Here is a 20,394-nt window from a genome sequence, read left to right on the forward strand (position 1 = left end):
TTTATATTAAAATGAGTGTCTTGTAAATTGGTCACCTATCATTCTTCTGGCGAAGTTGCGAAGGGATGGATATAGAACTTTTATATTAGGGTTCCGTTTACCCTTTGTGTGCAGGGGGCAAAAGGGAAAAAGTTAGTGTCTAGACTACGAGTCTGTTTGCGACCTCTTCATGTTCAAGCGACGAAATCGATTTTCATCGAATTAAGCATTAAGATAGTTAATGCCAAGGATATACATAAAGGTTCAGCTAAAGTTAAACTTTTGCGACTGCAGTAGACGTTCTCATAGACGAAGCCTCTGGCAATAATTATGTGACTCTTATGTTACACTTAAAATGTCAAAAAATCTACTTTAATACTGCCTTTTTTAACTATATCACAGTATTTGGTTCTCCACTTTCTGCATTCAACCTGACACCTACCATTTCAAGTAGTCTATGATGCTTATTGCGGCAAATGTGTACAACATTACTCTGACGTTTCCAGAGTTTCGCAAAGCGTGTGTGTTGCAATATATGTCACAGACTCGGGGCTCCCATTACCTCTAAAAGTAAGCCTGGTGCAGTTGTGTATGTGAAACCACCTTTTATAGTAAGAATACGGTAGATGTGGAAGCGGGACAAGACTACACGTTATATGGCAGCATCTAGCTTCTACGACTGGAACAGTCTTACGAGTATGTTAGAAAGTAGTGGTAGAGAACGAAATAGAGACGTTCTATATAAATATTATTACAATATATTGAAGAAGGAAGGAGGAGCTCGTGGCTAAGCTATAACCGCATAAGTGAATCGATCACAGGTTAAGCTATGCTTGACGCGGTTGGTCTGTAGATGGGTGGCCATCTTTGTCATAACGAGTGTTCCTCCGTGTTTCGGAAGGCACGTTAAATTGTATGTCCCGGCTGATATTCCTACATCTTTGACAGTCGTTACAGGTAGTCAGAAGCTTGAAAAAGTCTGACAACCAGTCTAACCAAGGGGTATCGTGTTGCCCAGGTAACTGGATTGAGGAGGTCAGATAGGCAGTCGCTCCTTGTAAAACACTGGTACTTAGCTGAAACCGGTTGTACTGGTAGCCGACCCCAACATAGTTGGGAAAAGCCTAGGCCAATGATGATATTGAAGAAGGAAACGTGGACTAACTTAAAACTGAGTATGGAAAGGGCTAAGAAAAACAGATTCTCTCCTCTCTCTAGGTTATGGCGCGCTGTCCTGCTTCATCAACTGCCATAGACTGTTGAAGGTATTAGTAAGTTTCCCGAACGCTAAAAATAGCTGGCTGGTTTAGGTCACCACGCTGAAGCCGAAATCACTGTGGCGACGTTTCCAAGAATCCATGAATGTTTGTTCTGAGTTTGGTGTCTTTGTGAATGAGAGTTGAATGCTCATGCCCTCCACGATACAAGGATTAAATTTCTTAATGCGAAAATAGTTTTTTCCACTTTAAAAAACTGGGAATTTTACACGAGGACACTCGGTGTCATATACTTGACAATTAAAAGTTGTAAAGTATACGAAACATTGCTCTATTAATTAAGACCAATAAACAACAACTTGTAAATGAATTTGATTATCGCTTTTAGACAAGTTTAGTCGGTAATTGGGGTCTCTTTGTTGATAATGAGCCGCTGCTTGACATGTGTGCGTGTTTTTGTTTTCGACAGTTGAGTGTCAAATTCTGACTTGTCTTTGTGAAGATACCGAGTTTTCAAGGATCGGTTAATTTCAGGTTTTTCTTAAATAATTTACGTTACATAGTCAGTTTAGTTACTGAATATTTACTTTATTTATTTGTTGCTATAGTAAAATAATAAAAATTGAGAAAATGTTAACCATCTGTCACGGTTTTAAAGATACGGCCAGGTGACACAAGAACGGACGAACAGAGGAGTTTTTGCGCTTTGGCAACGGATCTCTAAAAACAATGTTTTTAAATACGGTTTATCTTCTTAAAAAAACTTCTCCCGCAATAAGGCATTTAATCCTTGTGTCTCGAGAGGTTTTACAAACATACAAATCACGTGCGCAACAACACCTAGACTCGGAACAAGCATTAGTGGATCACACAAATTCTTGTCCTACGCGGGGATCGAACCCGGGGCACGTCACGCTCTGTGGGTTTGGCGGTGACCTCAACCACTCGGCTATTCGCGCAGCCTATTTAAAATTATTGTTAGATTTCTAGTACTTAAAATAAACTACAGTTATAGGTAAATCACTTGAATACATATCAAGAAATATTATACTTAAAAACAAAGAAAGATTAAAACACAAAATAAAATTAGTCACACACACAAATTTATATTTAAAAACATAGCTGTATTACAATTATTACGTTACTATCACCATGTTTAATTTAATCCTCAAATGTTTTGCTTAAACCATAAAATTAATATTGTATTGTTATATTATTAAGGCCTATTACCACCTGTCCTGTAGTTCGAATCGAATTAAAACATAATCGATACATTTATCGGTTATTAGCGGTAATCGATTTTACGACTTATTCACTTCTCTAAACAATAAAAAACAACAGATGAATTCTACAATGATCTGAACCTTAAAAACGATTGGTGTTGAATATGGAATCTTATTTGATACTTCTTAAGGTTAAAAATTGCATGACAGGTAATCGGTATATTTATTTATGTTATTTACTTTTTAAATCAAAATTTTATTAGTGTCTTTATACACGTGCACTTATTGCACGTTTTTCGACATCGAGCGCGCGTCAATACTTTTTTTTTTGTTAAGACAATAAATAGTATAGGTATATTTATTATTGAATATTTATATTTTTACATACTGAAGTTTACTTAGGGTTGAGAAACACGTTATTTACTAATAGGAAGTCAGCCATAATTCTAATCTAATTTATAATGATGTACAAGTCAAAGCCTGTTGCCTGCTGCCTGTCAAGGCCTGAGAATCAACTGTGTTTATAATTACAACGCATATCCTACGCATTTACCCACTTATGCACACTGTTCTATCAAAAACAGCGTATCATAATGATTGTTTTGTTAATACAATGGCCATTAAAACGCAGTTCGCCAAACGCGCGAAGCGGTACCGTGTACCATCGCCTTAACAAAACGGTCCGCGAAAATCAATTACAGCGACATTGCAAATTAAAGCACATAATAACGACTTATACCGGCTACCTCTGAACCGACTATATAAACGTAAAACAATCCACTCACTTCAGTACAAGATTGTAAAAGAAAAAACAAACATGTTCAAGTTACTTGCTGGTTTCGCCATCGTCTTCGTCATCCAGGCTTGTGGAGCAAGTCCTGTGGAGTTCCAGCATGTAAACCATGCTCACCACCAGAACCAGGTGCCTCTGGACCACCTCCACAACTTGTACTCGAACTACAACAACCTGAGATCCAACAACGAGTTCAACCCCGTCCACGAGCAGCACAACAACCTGCACAGCTTCCATCACCACAGCGCCCACCAGGCACACCCCTCTCAACTTGTCTAAGGAACCTTCGAGAAGATTCGAGAACCTTCTAGAAACTACTAGAATAATGGAGTAACAAATGACGACTGCGCCCGAAATGGTAACTGTCAATTAGAATAATTTTGGTCTCGATTTTATTATGTATTTTGGAATTGGAACCCAAAATTCTAAATTGTTCACTTGATTTTGCGTTTTGTATTTCGATTTAAATAAAATGTTAAATTTTCTTCTGTTGTAATTCAATTTTGGTTAATATATGTTTTGTCGCGTTCGAGATTAGTTTCTTTTTAATAATATTCTTTATTTCTTTCGAACTGTACAATCAGGTTTGAAAACGATTGTGACTTTTTTTAGCTGAAAAGAAACACAATCGCAAGAACAAAAAAATTTTATATATATCCTATGCCTATTGAAGTAAATGCTAAAAAACATCAAAACCTAAAATCTGAAACCGAAGCACCACAATATTACATTAGCTATCCTGCAATCACTCTTTTTGCGAACCTCTTAAAAAATAACGGAAAACTCAGCTAATGTGAATCCAATAAAAATATCTTCCGTGGGAAGCTTCTTATAGCAGATCCCACATACAAATAAAAATAACGATAAAAACAAACGACAATCTCCGTTATCAATATCATCATCTTGACATATCTTTATGTGATGACGTCTGATAAGGCAGACGCCTACGGTGATAGCGGCAAGGTAATTATAACGCGTAATTAATACGATGTGACGATAAGGTGTGTGTTTACGGGAGTTAGGGAGGTGGGCAGTAAGGTATTTTATATACTCCAAAAGTTTTATATGATTGTCCAAAAAATGAAGTGGTATTTTTAGAATTCTTTGACTACATTATGGAGTTTTGCAGGTTTGAATCAGTTTGCTGTAACTTCATTTCGATTTGATTGCGTTGTCTCATATATTGTTCGGAAAAGGATAGAAAATCGAAACCCGAAAGAAACCACGGGGATCGTGTTATTTTTGTTCCTATCGACACCCTGCCTGATTTCCACTCTCCCATTCTGTACGATCTGTCTATTATTTTCTCAAACGGCATTTAATTTTGTACACACAGTGCAGCCCAGTTGTTTGTTTCTAACTGAATACTTTATCGTAGTAAAAACAACATTGACTCATCACCACTTCAGCTTCAGGAGCTAGTTTCACATAAACAGTCCTTTTTCAACCAAATTACAAATTGACTTCACGCAATTTCGTCTACTCTTCACCTCTTTCTCCCAAACTAGGAGTACACTTATACTACGAATCTTCCAAAGTAACGCTTATTAGTCGACTTCTGAAGCCTTTGACCAACACCACGACAATTAGGCCAAACACTTGACCCCTTAAAGGAACAAGCCTGAACTATGAACTTAGACTTGCCGATTAAGTCCTAAGAAACTTTAGCAAGAAGATTGAAGTCTGAACCACATGTTCCAACATGTTTCCTAACCAGAGGAGTGTAACTAGTGGATGTCGACAGTTGAGCAGTTTGCTCGGTGAGGGTTTTATTTTGGGATACTTTACTGTCATGAATGTAGCACTGAATAAACTTATTTAAAACTTCAAGAGACCTATGGAATCTTGTTTTTTTTTTTAAAGGACAGGTCTTTCTTTCAGAAATGTAAAAAACACTCAAAATTCTGTTGATTTTTTATAAAATATAAGAATGCGTTTTGTCACACAAAATCAGTGATATGTTAGTATAATAATATATTAAACATCGAAAGGAATGAATACAGCAGAAAGATTTTCAGATATATCTTAACAATTTTCATCATTTCGCTTTTGTCTGTATTTTGAAAACTTTCAACCTAATATAAATTATGTATCTCCTAAAACAGAATTAGACGCATTGAAATGTAAAAGCAAGTAGCACTACTTTCCCGGAATAGTGTAAAATGTCTAAATGCTTTTAAACCAAGAGCACACCGTCTCCGGTAGTTTTGAGAATAACTTTGTGTTATTCTGAATGTGTATTGTTTTGCAAAACAAGCTGCTTTTAGAGTAAGGTTTTTGAGATATATGCTGACAAGTATTATGTTGTTTGCAAGAGTATATTGTGATTAAATACTAGCTCTACCTTACGAGTTTACCTTAGTAAAAAGAACGCGAGTCGAACTGGATGCATACCACAAAAATGGATAGCGTAATCAGAAACCGGGACAAAGATGAAAAATTTAAAAAAGGTCTTTGCCAGTGGTATTTTCTGGGAATCAAAGTCCTAAAAAAATTCAAACGAACTGTAACTCTGTGGTTGTTTGAGAGTGGAGCTCCTATGGCCATCTTCCATCGTCAGGGTCCGATCAGCTCCATGTCATATCATATTATTACATTGTCACGCTATATACACGAGCAGTTGAAATTACAACGCAATTGGAAACCGAGAAGTGAATCAAATTCAACTTGCAAGATTTGATTGTAGACGGACAGACAGGACAACGGGACAAGGGAAGATACATGAGAGCTTGTAAAAGTAGCGTCATTATTAAGCATTCTTTCTTATCCTTTGTAGCCTTTAAGATCGATGCAGCTTTTTAAACTACGGAAAGCCATTTTCTAATATTAATACACCTCTTCTTAAACTGAAAACAAGTGAATCTCAAATATATATTTGACAGAATATCAGAACAAAAAATATAATTACATTTTGAAAATATTACGAACGCCATATTTTCTTCTGACGTCACTTCCCTAAGTCAGTCCCTTTGTCTTTGCCTCCTTTGTGACAGGATTAAATGGGAAACAAATAAACACAGTTTGCATTTAAAGATAGCGAAGAATAAAACAATATTTTCTTTGCGTTTCTTGTGAGTTGCTGGTAAGATTATGTTATTAATTGCGACTGTTCCTTTGAGAAAGTGGAGTAGAAAATTGGTAAGGGTATTTGATTTAAGTATTTGTTATTAAATATATCGTGATGACCTAGGGTTTCTATGTATTAAGTCCTAAGGACCAGTTGCAGGTTCAATTTCAAGTTTATAAATATTTACATTGAATGATTCCAAAAAAAAACACTGCTAAACGATGAAGAAAAACACCCTTATTAAACCAGGATTTCATGAATTAGAATCTATAATTTCCGACCAATAGTGAGCCTGTCGCGATCAATGTTTAAACCTTCCATATATGAGAAGAGGCCTACGTTCAGAAGTACGACATTTAAAAGTTGGTAGTATTAGGAAATACGCGATAATGAAAAAATACGTCTCCAATGTCTTTTTGAAATCCAATTGGTGTGATGATACCACTCGGCTATTTATTCAGACTAATCTTATCACCCATGATGCGTTTAAATCAAGATAAACTATTATTCCTTAATTCTTTTATCCATCCCAATAGCAGTTACAATACTATAATACTAATAATAGAAATAGAATAAATAGTAATAATAGAATAAAAAAAACTAAAAGAATAAATAAAAACATAATTAAATACGACATAGTGTTCGGAACCACATCGAATTTCAATAGTACCATATTTACACATATCATAACTGCATTTTCACACTTACACCGTGAAAACATCACTTGAGTGTTAACAAATTTAACAGTAAAGCAAATCACAGCAAAATAAACTTTATTACAAAGGCATAAGCGACTGTCGATTACTTCAATAAATTTGTCTCATAATGTGTTTAAATCAAGATTGGTGATAAACAAAAATCGACGTTATTACTAAATTGTAGAGTCGATTTTCATAACTTAAGAAAATTCGATGCCTATTTCACATTCAGTGAGTAAACACCCACGCAAATTACAAACTTATTCTTCTAACTTTAAGTTTCGTTTTCGGTTGAGAGGGTTTTTTAAAATTATAAATAGCCTTAGGATTCAGTGGGGTACAAATGTAAAAGGCTTAATGTGTTCAAAGCTTTGAAACCATGTTTTAATTAAAATGGTACGTTGTATGTACTATTTTTCGAGTTTTACTTTGTTGTTACAACGAAGTACAGCGGTTGTGTTAAAAGCATTTATTTAAATAGTGTAACAACGTGTTTTGAATAATTAATTAAAAATTCTAATAATAATAATAATAATAATAATAACAGTAACCCACTCTGAGGGGGATTGGATACGTGATGTTGAGCAATCGTGTGAACGAATAGAAGAAATGGGGGCTATTGATATTAGTCCCCAAGACGTAGCCAATGCAGTCCGTCCGTTGGCCAATTGGAAAGCCCCGGGCCCGGATGGACTGCATAACTTCTGGTTGAAATGGCTACCAAGTTCACATGGTTGCTTAGCATCCCAATTCCAATCTGCCGTAGACTCGGGCGTGCTCCCACAGTTCTTCACTACTGGTTCCACCCATCTGCTCCACAAAACAGGTAGTACCACGGACCCCAAAAATTATAGACCCATTACATGTTTACCCACCATCTACAAACTGCTTACATCCATTCTGAGAGAAAAGATTAATGACCATATTGAACGGTTTTCTATCATGTCTGCCTCTCAGAATGGATGTAGGAATGGGTCACGTGGTACTAAGGAGCTACTCCTTATTGATATGACTATTTGCCAACAAGTTCGCCGCTCCAAAAAGGGTGTGTCGACATGTTGGATAGATTATAAGAAGGCCTATGATTCGGTGCCACATGCATGGCTCATGAGGGTGCTAGAGTTGTATAAAATCAATACAACTCTACGCACTTTTTTGAAGTCATGTATGGGGCAATGGACTACGGTGCTTCACTATCCAGGATGTCGGGATATCCAAAAGAGCGGTCAACTTATTAGGATTGAGCGGGGAATATTTCAAGGTGACAGTTTGAGTCCCCTGTGGTTCTGTTTAGCCTTGAATCCTCTTAGCACTCTGCTTGAGAATTCAAGGCTGGGCTACTCGTTGCGGAGAGGAAGCCAGGTAATCTCCCACTTGTTGTACATGGATGACCTGAAATTGTTTGCTTCCAACAAGTTGCAACTGATGAAGTTACTGAAGATTACTGAAAGCTTCAGTAATTCCATCAGAATGGAATTTGGTGTTGACAAATGTGCAGTCATGCATGTAAAACGAGGTGGGATTGTAGAATCCCAGGGCATACAACTCTCGGATTCTATAAACCTTAGGTCCCTCTCCTCAACGGAAACCTACAAATACTTGGGTATGTCAGAGGCGTTAGGCATTAATGTCGCTGACATGAAACAATCGTTACAGACACGTTTCTTTGGCCGCCTGAATAAGGTACTAAAAAGTTCCTTATCGGGCGGTAACAAGGTGCGTGCCTTTAATGGTTGGGTCATGCCAGTGATAATGTACTCCTTTGGCATACTCAAGTGGACACAGACCGAACTGGACGCCTTGGATAGAAGAGTCCGCACACTGCTCACCGCAAATCGAATGCACCACCCGCGATCATCGGTAATGAGGTTATATATCCCGCGAAAGTGTGGGGGTCGTGGCTTCCTAAATGCCAAGACCCTCCATAATCGCGAGGTATGTAACCTCAGGGAGTATTTCCTCCGAGTGGACGTGGGGATGCACCGAGATGTGGTGGCAGTGGATAAGGGCTTCACTCCGCTCTCTCTAGGTAAAGAGAACTGGCACAAACCTGTCGTACTAAGCGTCAAAGACCGCAAAGATGTATGGCAAAGCAAGGAGCTACACGGACGCTATTATCGGACCCTTCACGGGGCCGATGTAGATTTCTTAGCGTCCGTGGCCTGGCTACGCTTCGGAGATCTCTTTGGAGAAACCGAAGGGTTTGTATGTGCAATTATGGATGAAGTTATCATGACGAATAACTACCGAAAATATATAATTAAGGATGGTACAGTTGACATCTGTCGGGCATGTCACTGTCCCGGTGAATCCTTGAGACATATAGTTTCGGGATGTTCTCGTCTTGCTAACGGTGAATACTTGCACAGACATAACCAAGTGGCCAGGATTATCCATCAGCAGCTTGCTCTGAAATACAAACTTGTGGAATCTGAGGTGCCGTACTATAAGTATGTGCCCGACCCAGTTCTCGAAAGTGGTCATATCACACTGTACTGGGATCGATCTATCATCACTGACAGGACTATTGTTGCCAATAAGCCTGATATAGTGGTGATCGATCGATCAGAGCGTCGGACAATGATTGTTGATATCACTATCCCCCATGACGAGAACCTCGTGAAAGCAGAAAAAGAAAAACAATTGAAATATTTGGATTTAGCTCACGAGGTTGTCGACTTGTGGGAGGTGGACTCGGCAATCATTGTCCCGATAGTCGTAAGTGCCAATGGCTTAATAGCCAAGAGCCTCGATCAACATCTTCGGAGGCTCTCGTTGGGCGTCTGGGTCAAGGGTTTGATTCAGAAAGCGGTACTTCTGGACACGGCGCGCATCGTGAGGAGGTTCCTCTCTCTGGAGCCCTGACCACCGGCAGCTTGGGCCCTGTTCCCGTTGCCGGTTGGACACTATTTTTTATATTTTTAAATGTATGTTGTTTTTATATATATTTAAAAATGTAATTTATATGTATTTTAATGAAATAAAGGAAATAATAATAATAATAATCATTTATTTCTTAGTACATGGTATTACAGATGTTTCAATTTTATATTATAGTTTCACATATACTACCGTATCAGGTGTAGAAATATTATAATTTTACAATAAACACTACTTTAGAATTTCTATATTAACATACTTATTCCGAAAGTTATATTTAGAAATAATTAACAATAACTATTTTTTATCAAACTTATAATCTATGAATTCTTTAACAGAATAGAAGCACATATTTAAAAGCCAAGTAAATATTGCACGTCTAAATTTATTTATAGGCAGCTGTCTGATCTGGGTTGGCAGCTTATTAAAAATTGTTATTGCCATACAAGGGGCGTTACGGCTATATAATTGAAGTCTCTGAGTTGGCACCTCTAATTCGTTTGGGCGTCTTTCTCGGACTCTTCTGGAAATACGCTTATTTATAGGAAAGAGGTGTGAATGCTTCTTAACAAATAAACAAATTTCAAAAACATAAAGACATTCAGACATGACATCTAGAATATTGGACAACAATTTAGTCGCCTAGAGTGAAACTGTTTTGATCTAATTATATCACGGTGAAAACACAGGCACATGGTTAAGTTAAAATGTTTTTTTTTAGAAAAGAGCTTTTCTATTCGAAAATGTATTATAATTTACTAAGGTCATAGTTACAATATAAAACTACAAGGTAATCTTCACTGAAATTTATACCACGGGAACCTAAAAATCGTAAATTAAACCATCCTATGTGGACATTTTGTCAAAATCTGTTCACTTGATTTGAGTAGAGTAACAAACATCCATTAATCTATACGTACAAACTTTCGCGTTTATAATATTAGTAGGATATCAATAGTCACTAAAATATAGTATTTAATTATACTTTGAAAAAGCTGCAACCTACAGCGTCTCCTACAATTTGTTTCAATAACGTTATTTATTTCAGGATAAAAAACCAGAAAATTGTATAAAATAAATCCCTGTGCTAAAGTACCAGTTACTATATCCAAATAGCTAAAACATAAAATGTTAACGCACACACAAAATTCAAACAACAAAAAATCGCGTTAAACCTCAGAAACACTAAAAAACGAAATCAATGATGCACATTGAAGCACCTCCGGTACTCATAAAAGTGAAATATTCCCATGATTTTGAAATGCCAAATACAGTTGAGTAAACAAGCTACGCGTGGGAGGGCTTCTTGCGCGGGAGTCGAACATGTCAAATAAGAGCTGGTTAATTATTGCAGCTAACAATAATAATTGGTTTTTAAACGTTTGACTTTGGGCTTACTGTGGAAGTTTTAAGTGTGAGACGTAAGATTTAAGCTGAATGAAAGTAAGTCTCGCCACAGTTTTTGCAAGGATTAGAAGTAGATGCAAAAAAGTTGATATATGTATTATATTACATATTTTTTCTATACCTAAGTAAGACTGCTTTTCCCATAAGGAGGACTCTAGGATAAATCATCAATTTTACATGTATTTACAAATATAACACAATTTATAACAGGGCATTGTAGACTAAATACTCCTTCAGTATGATATCTACCCAAATTTTGATTGTAGAGACAAGAAAGATAGGTGACAAAACGGTCCGTTATTGCACCATGTAACTGTTTATAACTGTTAAATCCTATACTAGATTCGTATACAACAAAGAATTCTCCATCTATCTATCTTCAAATCTCATTAACAAGTCAAAGCTCTACAAAAAAAAGATAACATAACAAAAAACTCTTCATTTATCCCAGTTAGCTCAAAAGATAAGTTAAGCTTAATTTACACTGCAAATGAAGCACAAAAATTCAGAGCAAGTGCCAACAGAACCGGCATAACTTTGTAGGCAGGCCGAGGAAATACAGTGTCAAGTTATTTTCAGGTAGAAGCTTCAGAATCTGAACTAAGAGCTGCTCAAGAAGAATTTTTGGCATTGTGGAAGAGAGAATGGAGAGATAGTGGAGTCTCAACTGTGGAAGCTAAGGTCGGATGTCTGATTGGCCTGTTGGTCTAGTGGGTTCGATTCCCACCTAGGGCAAATGTTTGTGTGATGTGCACGATCATTTGTTTTGTGTCATGTATTTTGAAATTTATTAGAATGTTTTTAAGTTGTCTAGATTGTGGCGTTGTGTGAAAGCTGTGTGTAATGTAGTCCGGCTGTGCCGATATACAATATGTGCATTATAATCTAGTCATATCTTCTTGAAAATATCTTATTTTACACAGAAAGACTGCTAACCTGATTTTCACAGCCCGTTTGACGGAAACAAACCTGCTGACATAATCATAGTGTCATAGATGGTGACCCATCCACGAACCGACCGCATAAGTCCAGCTCGACCTGAGGTCCATCAACTCCTGCAGTTGTAATTTAGCTACGAGATGGAGGTGATGTTCCTTTTGCTACTCCCCGGAACCATCTTACCCTGGATATGGCTCAACTTGAGCGATCGACATTAAAAAGGTCACGTAGAACATAGTCTAACTTCACTTTCTATACTCAGCTCTTGACCTACACTTGATGAGGCTCCTCCGATAGCTCCAAGCTCTTTGCCTACAGGTCAATGGCCTGATCTATTGACTCAATGATTATTAAAAGCATTCCACACGTGAACAGCCTTAGAACAAGTTGGAATAATTCTCTAATCTTAAGTAAATTTTGTTTTATCTCCCTACGTCGAGTTAAGTTGTGAGTATTTCAAAACGTAAGATCTACTGACAGTTATTATGAATCTGATGTTGTTAATGTCATTGTTTACAACAAGATTAGAGATAACACGATTTTTGAATATATTTTTTTACATGCCAATAAATATACTATTTTATTTTTACAATGCCACACAAGTTTATGTTTTTGATCATATATTTATTTGCATTTACACATTGGTGCCCAAAAATCGATCTTGTAAAATATTTAAATTTTTTGTGTCTCTATTTATCTCGGCTAATTTTCAAATGTCTCTATCAAAATTTTTAAAATAATCTGACTTGTCTTGCAGTGATAAAAATAGTAAAAATTGTTTTACTTCTTCAGATAGATAATTAAAAATATGAAACCCGTATTTTTGCTATCTTCTCAATAAAAAAATACAAACATAATTTGCTTTAAGGTTTAAGAGAGCTTGTGACGAGAGATGTATCGAATTCGCTAAATTTATACACAGAAGCGACAACTTGTGACGCGTAAGTTCTATTCACTGCAAATTGTTAAATTTATGTTTGCGGGACAAGAGCAAAAATACGTCTGCATTATTATTCATTAAACTGACTGACTGTATTTTTAAATATTAATGGTCATCACCCCTTTTAAATCAAAATCTTTCGGCGCTATCCCAACTACTAGTTTTGTCGATTCATCAACCACTATTGTTCAAAAAAATTGACCACCCAACGCAGCAACGCAGCCAACCAACAGTTTCAACTTATAGTCAAATATTCTAAAGGAAGTAAGCGATATAAGTTTCCTCCTTCAAACCAATTCTTCAAATCCCATTTAAAATAATCTCACAAACTTTAAACTTGTCGTATGATATCAAGTGACCAACATAAGCTACCTAAACACTCTAAGCCGTTAGATTGACGTTAAAAACCAAACAATACACGATCAAACAAGTCCAATGGCTTGTTCAAACACGTTTCGAACAAGTCTATTGCAAGTTCACGGTTGTTCGGTGACGCTACTTGTACAAATATTGTCAGAACTCCGGTGGGATTTGTTTAATTTGACGCGGTCTCTGTGTCTCTTGGTGATGGAGGAGAAGTAGATGTGGCATGCTGTACAGATCTTGGATTTGATGCAAATGATTTTGAATGAAGTATTCTTAGATTCAAATGATATCAAAAGTCTTCGAGGTGTATTCATTGATGATGGTGTAAGTTAAGTTTTGAATTGCGAGGAATGTCACAAAAATGATATAAAGTAAAAACACTTTATGAACTTAATCGTTAGTTAAAGCTATATATTTGGTAATCTTCTTATTTTTAATTTTCTACATGCTTTCATAGTAACTTTTTTGAAGATGGTTTTTACTCCAATGACACAAAGACTCAAGCGCTCGACTAGTTTCGGACCCAACCGGAATCCGGTATTTGACAAAATAAAAAAAAATACATCAATCCTTAGTGTTCAAGAACATTCATACATAAATTTGTAATCATAATATTATTAACAAACATATTAAATCAAATTACACAAATGTAATTTCAAATACTATGATGTATTTTGAGCAACACGACTTAAATATAATCACCAATTAATTTGAGGCAACATATGACAAAATTACGTCAGGATTCCACGAACCAAACCAATTTGAACGAGACAGAATTTCTTGGTAAACGTTCTACTTATTAACTGTCACCAGCAAAATATCGTTACTTCGTCCTATATTTTGTGAACAACTTGAAATACAAAGAAGGCAACTCAATTCAATCTGGAGTAATACTACGAACTCTTAAGGTAAGATGATTCCTTTTGCGGAAGTGAGATGCCGCTCTATATTGAGTATAGTTCTGTCTCGTTCTAACAACAACGACAGTTTTACTTTAAGAGATGCTGGTAGACCCCCAGGTATAGAAGTATATTGTTGCCTATCTGTTTTATCTTTTTAATCTTTGAATCCACTGCAGCCGGAGATAAGCCAGCCAAATATAGAGGTAATCTCATCTAGGTATATGTCAGTTTATTACGGCCCCAGTAACGACCTACTTCATTCGGTCGGGTTAAAATCTTGCAGTGCACTCATTGTTCGTAATGTTGGGAAATTTTCTCTAAAGAGTATTTTTTTATAAAACATTTTATACTTGGGGAAAATTTAAAAACTGCGCTTGAAAAGGTTGGATATTTAAATTTTTATCACTTTGAATTTTTCGCTAGTTTAGTCATTTTGAAGCTTTTATAATAATAGGTGACTAGCATTTGCGTTAAAATAAGAGCTTAATTAATTATTTTCCCTAAATTTAGGTCTTTAGGCAACTTTTTTGGATTCATCGGTGCGTTATTAAGTACTTTAAAACTTTAAATAATTTAAAAGCACACACATGAAAAAGTAATGATTAAAGTTGTCCAAATATCAAAAGTTGTTACCATTATAAGTTTACAGAACTCATTTCGTTTTGATTGGCAAGAACCCATTTATTTTAATTTAAACTCACTGTAATATCCACTAGACAAGACCTCTTTACCTAGAGGATCATACCATAGCTTTAAGTATGAAGCCCTAAAAAACACTACCTTCTTCTTTTTTTGTACGTTGATATCAAAGTTTCTAAACGTAGGCCTCTGAAATCTTTATTAAATGATGTAACGGTTTACTCACGCGTATTTATCGGGGTAGATCGACTAGTTTCGGACCCAACCGGAGTCCTTAATCATGAGCAGACGCGGCGGAATCGCGAGTCGAACTGAAATCTGAAAATCTTGCCTTGCCAGCGGAATTGCTCGAAAAACCGCGATATGATACACAAATGGCAGAGGTATTGCATCTCTTTGTTGTGGAAGGAAGATGGGTAGGTTAAGGTAAGACTGATACTGCTTGTGCAACCCAAAATTTACAGTCATTTGATGATATCCCATCAGGAAAAGGCTTCTGAACACAAAATCCAAATATTCAGGTGTGGTGACTGAAAAAAATATTTCAAAATTCTCACATGAATTTAAAAAGACGTTGGTCCGTGCTGGGTTTCAATCTACAACGGTTACTTATACTTCTAGGCTATAATTTCACAAATATACCACCCAGCTATTCAACCTAAACCTTTATACTCTCACACAGACAACCAAACCTAACCATTCCACAAAATAGAAGTCGTTTGGGAAACCAGTGCTCGCGCTACGAAACGAATGCAATTGTTTTTATCGGAACTCCACAGTAATTTAGGCGTATTATACACGATTGCAGTTGGAAAATGGGCTGGAAATTGCCGCGATAAGTGCTCGAATGAACACAAAAGTATTTATGTAAGTGTCCATTGTATGTGGACGATGGTTAAATGTCCAGACTATATGAGAGTAGTGTGTAACGAGAAGCTTAAATTACTCTACGGTAGTAAAGAGAGAAAATTTAAAAACTCCGACTATGACCCACATGACAAATCATCTTTTACAGAATTGCAAAGATTGTGATATATTAATCGATATGGAGGGGTAAAGGACAGTCCTTCGGTAATCGGACTTCCATATCCCATTTTAACACCATCAATATCAATAAATGCAAATTGGGACGCTCTTGATGATGTCATCAATATTCTATTTCAGTGCACTTTCAGTTGAGTCCCGCACTCGAGTATTTTCAGATATTGCTCCCCACTTTCAGCCCCCAAAACTTTTCATCCTTTTTTTTTTGCCATACATGTTTAAAAACACTGGCACATTATTCCCGTTAAATACAAAATAAACCAAATAATTGCAGTCACTCAATCCCCAGGGAGCTAGATTCCACAGACAAACTTATAACACCCCTGTTTTTCGTCAGGGTTTAATAAGGAAAAAAAATAACGAATTTCAAATAATGTGTGCCAGATAATTAGTAAAGAGAATTATTGTACTTATGCCAATTTATAATCGAAGGTATAAAGATGTAATAAGTACTGTTTTTCTTAAGCACCATTGTCATTTTATCAGCTTTTAGAAGTTGGAGATCGCAATTTTAGACCATAACCTCTAACTATTATGATCCAAAATCATCTACAGCATATAAAACTAAAACTTCTGTAGTTAGACAATTCAATCGGAATTCCTGTACCATTTACCAGGAACAAACAGTCAAACAAACGCGTACGAAGTAATTTCTCTTTAATGACAAAATTGATAAGAACAAATAGAAAAGTTTAAACAGATGAACAGACATGTGGGATGTGGACTGTTGTATGTGTAATTAGTATATCATAATGTGTCCCATGTCTGTTGTGTTAGAAGTCGGTACGGTTGCATTTCCGTATCAATTTAGGTTATAATAAGTATTGGGATAGGGTATTTGCCCAACAGTGGGAGAATAAAGGCTGTGGATGATGATGATGATGATGATTTGACAAAAAAGAAAATCTACTCCGTCAGACGAAGGACTTTGAAGAAATATTGGGCACGCATTTTCTCTTTTATTTCGTCATCAAAAAATGAAGAATGTATATGTATATATGTAGTGATTTAAATATTGTATGACGTCACTTACCAGTACGCTGTTTACCAGTCCTCACTACCGTACATTTCATCATCTTAAGTGCTTTTCCTTGCCTACTTTTTAATGAAGTGATAAAATGAAAAATACGTATTCAATTTTGTAAATCTGAAGTGGTTGAAGTCACAACGCCAAAGCCTCTCAGGAGGGCTGACATGTCGTGGGTTACCGGATTTTTCACTATGGATACCGTTAGATATCTATAGGTTTTTTTCTGAATGGAAAATCATCAAACTTACCCTTCCGCTTTGGGTTGAGCGATAGGGAGTCTAAGACTTCCACTGATTAAACCTCGCACATTACCCTATTGAACTATCCCACTGCCCCGCCATATTAATAGGTACATCATCTCTGAGATGTACTACGCACGTGAATATACAGATACATACAAACACACAGATCTCGTATTTGTCAGTGAATGTATCGCCTCGGGTGTGTGCACAACGTTTCTTTCGATTGACAGCAAACACTCGACATTTGGGCACCACTTCATTTACAAGCACGTAGTGAACAGACCAGCTGATTATTTTAAGCGTTGTTTTTTTCTGTAATATATGTATTAGCTAAAGATGAAAAGAGGATGGTTATTTAAGTATATTTTAAACGTTCAAACGTTTTTTTTTCGAAACTACGAGTAAATGGGCGATAGAAAATGCAAGCGAGTTAACCGTTATCAAAACAATAAATTATAAAATTAATTTTGGAAAAAAATAAAAACCGACTTCAAGACTACACTAACAATATATACAATTGAACTAAAAAGTATAAAATAATATTTTAATTACAAGCCAAAGAACACTAAAGGAAAATCAACGAAATTATTGATACTTATGCATACTACTTACATTTTAAAATCAGTTATTTTTGAGGTCGGTGCCAAATGCGGGCAGACGCGTGAGGGCAGAAGACGCTGATGGTTGTGTTTTATGTTTGTATGTATTAGTTTATGTTTCTTTTTTGTGTTATTAATAGATAAATTATTTTATTGTCTTCTTTTCAATTATCGGTTGTTTTTCAATTATTTATGTAATTTCTTTTTGTGTCATAAATATATTGTTTTTGTTTTGGCTGGCACCGACTCCAAAAATAACTGATTTTAAAATGTAAATAGTATGCATAAGTATCAATAATTTCGTTGATTTTCCTTTAACAAAATTAATTTTATTTTTCACTTTTTAGTGGAAAGTTAGTGATTTTTAGTATGGGTAGGCCTACTAAACGCGCTGCCCAAATTACTTCTTTGCCCCCGTGAAACTGCCCAGAATTCCCAGTGATATTTGTTCGAAAGCCTCCACCCAGTCTGTTACCATTTGAGAGTGATGTTAATTATGGAGGCCATTTTGAATAACCGAATATCTCATCAGAACAAACATCTAATTATGTTTATTTTAGTTTCAGTATTGCGTTTTTTGTAAAACTTTGTAAGTGACCTTGAACATTATTTTTTTTCGAAATAGTTTTTATAACCTTTGTAGTAAGTACAGGCTTGATAATATGTTGTGTGATGGCGTAAACAATGCTTAGATATGCTATAGCAACAATTGCGGTTAATCTGCTGTTATTTATTGAAGAGTTCCCCCAATTTCGACAAGATCCCGTCATCAGATATTGAAATGGTGATAATGGGACCACACGCTTTCAAATATCTTCAATAATCTTTCAAGAATCATGAAAATCGGTTCACGCAATCGCAAGTTACGAGGTAACAAACATAAAAAAAAATAAAAAAAATACAGTCGAATTGAGAACCTCCTCCTTTTGTTGAAGTCGGTTAAAAAGAAGTATTTTTATAGCAGCAGGATCTGCTTTCTTAACTGTTTCGTTTTAATTATTTTAGATCTAACTAGGTCTAAATGTAGCCGAGTTGATGAATCTCCTGTAGGCCTTGTTAACCTGTGGACTGCTTCCGTAGACCCAATGTATTTCGAACCTTCTTTTCGCCGTCGTTATAACGAGTATATATTAAGCGTATATCTTCTATTTCCACTTCTAAACGAAACAAATACTCATTATCTAAATTAGTCCACCAGATATAGGCATGGAATTTAAATTAACTAGCCTTTTATCACCGGAATCAGATAAACAAAACAATTAAACTTTTTTATTTATGAACACCATTTAAATAAGCATGATTGTTTTTAAAAACTCAACAACATCCTTATAAAATTAATTTGAATAGAACAATTTATATGCGACCATTCAGTGTCATGTGATAGGTTTTTTGAAAAAGGTTTACTGTTAAAAATGAGAGAGAGATTGGTTTTCTTATATTGTTACGAAATTCATGAGAAGCACAGTAGCAGCAACATCGAAACTAAAAAACAGCTTGATAATACGAGTAATGTCCCGGTGCCCTTGTGGTGCATGCACAAGATGCAGGTTCGTTCCCAAAGCAGGCAAATTAGCAATGTGACTTTTTCAAATTTATTTATACTTTCAGACATCACTGAAAACGGCAAAGGAAAACATCGCGAGGGTTTCAATATTTGAAATCCAGGTTGATTTCAAATATTGAAACCTGTAATGGCTAACCCGCAGTGAGCTGGCGTAGAAGAGGCCTGTGCCTAGCAGTATGACGTCTATTATAAGCTGGTATTATAAAACGAGTAACAAGAAAGTACACGCAACGCACCTATATGGCAATTTCCCTGTCTTCCAGGTCCAGGAGTTCTGGATATGAATCCAGACGCCCCTGCGTTAGAATGTTTCATCTGTCATTTCATGAAAATTGCATTTTTTTTGTGTTTCTTTTATTTTATGTGTCATAAAATAGTTTTTACTATGTATTTAAATAATATTTTCATTATGAAAATCATTATTTAGTCATTTGGTCTGGAATCATGTCCAGAACCCCTGGACCACGGGATCGGTATGACGTCCCTTCCACCCTGTATTATGTTCTAACTTTGCAGTATGTCGAGTAAACCTTCTGAGCCTATACTCCACAACCGTCCTAATTTACCGCCACTAAGAAACATAATAAATTGTCGTCATTAATAGATGTGACAAATCAGAGCAAAATATTAATTCGTTTCACCATCATTTATACAGAATACTATACAATTTACATATAAAACGGCGTTTTTGGGGTAAACATGATATAGAGGTCTATTATAAGTTGTTTATTAACGACTTTAAAGCCGCTTACCTAACGACTTTGATTGATATTCTTCATAATGATATGATAATCAGATGAAATTAATTTCGTTCGGTGTTGGGTTTCCTTTGGTTGTTCAAGTGTGGACTGAACGTTGTTTCGTA

The sequence above is a fragment of the Trichoplusia ni genome, chromosome 18 (assembly GCF_003590095.1).
Source record: "Trichoplusia ni isolate ovarian cell line Hi5 chromosome 18, tn1, whole genome shotgun sequence".
Lineage (NCBI taxonomy): Eukaryota > Metazoa > Arthropoda > Insecta > Lepidoptera > Noctuidae > Trichoplusia > Trichoplusia ni.